This window comes from Lynx canadensis, chromosome B3 (assembly GCF_007474595.2).
Source record: "Lynx canadensis isolate LIC74 chromosome B3, mLynCan4.pri.v2, whole genome shotgun sequence".
In the NCBI taxonomy this organism is placed as follows: domain Eukaryota; kingdom Metazoa; phylum Chordata; class Mammalia; order Carnivora; family Felidae; genus Lynx; species Lynx canadensis.
The window spans coordinates 81391569-81396965 of NC_044308.2; positions in this window are offsets into that span (position 1 = coordinate 81391569).

The window sequence follows — 5397 nt, forward strand, 5'->3', positions numbered from 1 at the left end:
TCTTCTCCTTTACCCTTGCTTACAAGTCTCTGCAGATATTTCCAGGCAAGCCACTAAAAAGATGGTGGTTGGAGTATATATGCAGGTTCATCAGTGGAAGAAGAGAAAGGAGCTGTAAGAGCAAGAATGAAGCTTGTTCTAAAATTTAGCCTATGGCAGCCTCTGCTAAGCTTCAGAGCTGACTTTAAAGATAGACTGTCAAGCGAAGCTAGTCTGCCTGTTGTTAGGGGTGATATTTATTCCCGTTCTTCACATTTCCATAGAGCGGAGAGAATTTCCATTCCACTCTCCAGGAGGCGAAGGCAGGCTGCCCCACTCAGTCCATGCCAGGGAAGGAGGAGTGACACATCTTATGGGTAAATTTCTTCCTGTCTGCATTTCTTTGATTTCAACAAAATCCTGAGCTTTGTGAGGCAGGCTGCAGGGAAACCTGTCCATCTCTGCCTTGGACTTGGATCCATTTAATTTAGGTGTTGGGTATTTGGTAGCCCACTATGGTCACATATCCACTAGTCCAGCTTTTTGTCATTAGTATAGCTAATATATATATATATTTTTATTTTTACCTGCATTTTGTGTCTCTCAGTTCCAAACAGGGGAAGAATCCCCCCCACCATGCTCCAAAAAACATACAAATTTTCTTGAATCCTAGAAAATTAGAACCAAAGAGCATACTAGGGATCAGAAAGTTGCATCACTGCATTTGAAACACCTCTAGTAAACGGGGCGCCTACATGGCTCAGTCATTTAAGCGTCTAACTTTGGCTCAGGTCATGATCTCACGGCTCGTGAGTTCGAGCCCCACGTCAGGCTCTGTGCTGACAGCTCAGAGCCTGGACCCTGCTTTGGATTCTATGTCTCACTTTCTCTGCCCCTTCCCCACTCATGCTTTGTCTCTGTCTCTCAAAAATATATAAACATTTAAAAAATTTAAAAAGTAATAACATAATTTAAAAAATAGTAATCTGATTTAAAAAAAAATGAAACACCTCTAATTAAAAAAAAAAAAACAAAAACCCAACAAGTTCACTAATGGCCAAAAACTTTCTGGAAGATATATGGGGAGGTTATAATGAAGTATACTAAATATATAGTAAAGCATGGAAGACAAAGTATATAGGCTAATTGTCTACAAAATGGACACCTATGTGACTACCAACCAAATGAAAAGGTAAATCACCACTAGCATCACAGAAACCTCAGTATTTTCTCTCACAATTACTACCCTCTCTGTCCCTTACAAAGTTAACCATCTACTGATATACCTAAGCTTATACCCTTAAATATTATAGTTTTACCTGTTTTTGAAATGTATATTAATTGGGATTATACAGTTTTTTGCTCTATATTAAATGCTTTTGCTGTGTATTGTTTCTGAGTTCCATATCTGCTATTGCATATAGCTGCTATTCATATTATTTGCTGTAGAATATTACATTGAATATACACAACTCTCCCATTCCACTGTAGATGGGTATTTGGGTTGATTCCACTGTTTGACAGATTGTACTGTTATGAGCATTGGTGTACATATTTTCTTGGTGTTCTGTACTTAAATTTCTGTTGTATTATTTCTGGAAGTGGGATTGTAGTTGTTTAGTGGTATCTCATTATGGTTTTAACTTGCATTTCCTTGATTACAAATGAAATTGAGCACCTTTACCCATTGGCTGATTAGATTTCCTGTTTTGTATACTGCCCAGTCAAATCTCTTGCCTATTTTTCTATTGTATTAGAGTGTTTTATGAATTTCTGTCAGTTCTGTGTCGCAGATAGCTTTCCCACTCTGATTGGTCTTTCAGTCTTTTTTTTTTTTTTTTTAATTTTTTTTTTCAACAGAGAGAGACAGAGCATGAACGGGGGAGGGTCAGAGAGAGAGGGAGACACAGAATCGGAAATAGGCTCCAGGCTCTGAGCTGTCAGCACAGAGCCCGACGCGGGGCTTGAACTCACGGACCGCGAGATCGTGACCTGGCTGAAGTCTGATGCTTAACCGACTGTGCCACCCAGGTGCCCCAGGTCTTTCAGTCTTTTAATGGTGTGTTTTGATTAACCAAATGATCTTAATTTTAGCATATTCAAATTCATTATTTTCCTGTATGATTATTGATTTTTGTGCAATGCCTCAAGGTCATGAAGATATCCGGTATTAATATCTAGACGTTCTAGCATTGTCTTGCTTTTACATTCTATAATTCATTTGGAATTGTTTTTTTGTTATTAGGTGAGGTAGACATTAGGTTTCATTTTTTTCCTTGTAGTTATCTAATTGTCCACTGGGACTGTCTTTTTCCTTTGCTTTTCTGCAGTACCACCTTTGTTGTAAATTAATGTCTATGTTTCTATGGATCTGTTTCTGGGCTTTCTGTTCTGTCCCATTGGTTTGTTTGTCTGCCTTTACACCAATAACTCACTGTTTTGTTTTTTATCACCTTGTTCTTCAAGAATATTTTGGCAAATCTTGATTTTTTTTTTCATTTTCATATAAATTTTAGGACCAGTGTGTAAAGTTCACAGCAACAAAAAATTGGAGAGTTTCGGTTTTGCTTAGGATGGAGAAGACTGGGAAAAGCATCATATCTGACTTAGAACAAGAAAAAACTGTATGATATACAAAATCATAACTTTTCTTAAACCCACTAGAGATCCTAAGTTACAATGCAACCAAGTAGTATGAGATATATGAAAAGACAGACCTCTCCAAGGAGACACAGGATGCAAGCATACCTTTGGCAAAACACAGAAGAGATGTTAAGCTCCCTACAGACAGGTAAGAATAATTCAGTGAAAAACTCTAACAAATTGCTAAAAGCTGAGTGGGAGATAACAGGAGAATCTAGAACCCCTACAAGCTGTTCATTGAGGAGAGTTTGTACCCACTCCTAGGCTTTTCTCTATGGACCTGACTGTGTGCCTAAGAGAAGAATTGAGCATTGGGCAGGGGATTAGAGAAAACCTTGAGTAGTACAGGGCTGGAGAAGGAGAGTAACTGCTGCTTGGAGAAAAACACAAAACCTTACCTGATTCTCCTTCCCTGTGGAACAAACACATTTAAGTCACTAGGGGAGGGTAGCAAACCTGTCCTCAGATGAAGACCCATTCTAACTGCAGGAGAGGACATAGAAAACCCCTAATCATGATGGAGAACAGGAAGCCATCCCTACCCTAGCCATTAAAGACATCCTATCACTCAGGGAGGGATAGGATCACTGAGAAAGCCCATTCACCAAGACTTGGGGATGTAGCACTTACTTAGAGCTAAGATTAGATTAGGACAACAGAGAATCCTCTGGTCCACAGCAAGCTAGCAAGCATTAAGTATGAAACATTAGCAGTGTCCACTGGTGGAGGAGGGGGAAAGAATGTGAATAGAGAGGTCAAAAACTAAGAGTAGAGCAATCCATCTTTCAACTTAAGCACAAGGTAATACCAAAGAGGTTTGAAGCCAATGGTGTACTGAAGGTAACCATGACAACAATAAAACCTAAATAAGATGAACTGTTGACTAAATTAGATCTGTTCATTAAATTTCTAGTGAAATTAGAGTCCTGTGCATTTTCAGCCATAAATAACTATTTACCTCCATTTCTGTTGTTCTACACATGATTTTCAGTATTAAGTGTAAACAATTATAAGACAACAGAACTAGAACAAATAATCCTAATTTAAAGAAAATTTTTTAAATGTTTATTTTTGAGACAGCATGAGTGGGGAAAGGGCAGAGAGAGAGGGAGACACAGAATCCAAAGCAGGCTCCAGGCTCTGAGCTGTCAGCATAGAGCCCGATGCGGGTATCGAACCCACAAGCCACGAGATCATGACCTGAGCTGAAGTCGGTCACTTAACTGACTGAGCCACCCAGGTGCCCCAATAATCCTAAAATTCTTATGGAACTACAAAAGACCGTACATAGCCAAAGCAATCTTGAGAAAGAAGAACAAAGCTGGAGGTATCACATTTCCAGAGTTCAAGACATAAAACAAAGCTATAGTAATCAAAACAGTTTGATACTGGCACAAAAATAGACACATAGGTCAATGGAACAGGATAAAGAGCTCAGAAATAAATCCATACTTACATGGTCAATTAATCTATGATAAAAGAGGAAAGAATATAAATGGCAAAAACAAGATTTCCTTCAGTCAACTAATCTTTGACAAAGCAGGAAAGAATATTCAGTGGAAAAAAGACAATCTCTTCAACAATGTGTTGGGAAAACTGGACAGCAACATGCAGAAGAATGAAAGTAGACTACATTCTTACACCATACACGACAACAAACTCAAAATGGATGAAAGATCTAAATTTGAGACAGGAAACCATCATAATCCTGGAGGAGAACCTAGGCAACAACCTCTTTGACCTCAGCCATAGCAACTTTTTACTAGACAACGTTGCCAGAAGCAAGGGAAACAAAAGCAAAAATGACCTATTGGGACTTCATCAAGATAGAAAGCTTCTGCACAGTGAAGGAAACAACCAACCAAACTAAAAGGCAACCTACAGAATGAGAGAAGGTATTTGTGAATGACATATCTGATAAAGGGTTAGTATCCAAAACCTATAGAGAACTTCTCAAACTCAACACCCCCCAAAAATTCAAATAATCCAGTTAAGAAATGAGCAGAAGACATGAATAGACAGTTATCCAAAGAAGACATCCAGATGGCTAATAGACACATGGAAAGATGCTCAATATCAGGGAAATACAAGTCAAAACTACAGTGAGCTATCACCACACACCTGTCAGAATGACTAAAATTAACAACTCTGGAAACAATAGATGTTGGTGATGATGTGGAAACAGAGGCGCACCAGTGTTATAGCAGCATTGTCAACAGTAGCCAAATTATGGAAAGAGCCCAAATGCCTATATATATATATAGATATATACATATATATATACACACACACACACATATATATATGTGTGTGTGTGTGTATATATATATATGTATATATCTATCTATCTATATATATATATAATTTAAAAAGTGAGACTTTTGTCATTTGTGACAACATGGATATAACTAGAAGGTGTTACGCTAAGTGAAATAAGTCAGAGAAAGACAAATACCATGTAATTTTACTTTCTGTGGAATCTGAAAAACAAATGAACAAACAAACAGAAACAGAGTCATACATACAAAGAACACATTAGTGATTTCCGGAGGAAAGTGGGGTGTGGGGATGGGCAAAATAGGTAAAAGAGGTACAAACTTCCAATTAATAAATAAATCACAGAGATGAAAAGTACAGCATAGAGAATATAGTCAATAATATTGTAATAATTTTGCATGGTGACTACACTTATGGTGAGCACTCAGTAATATATAGAATTATGGGATCACTATGTTGTACCCTTGAAACTAATATAACATTGTATGTCAACTATAC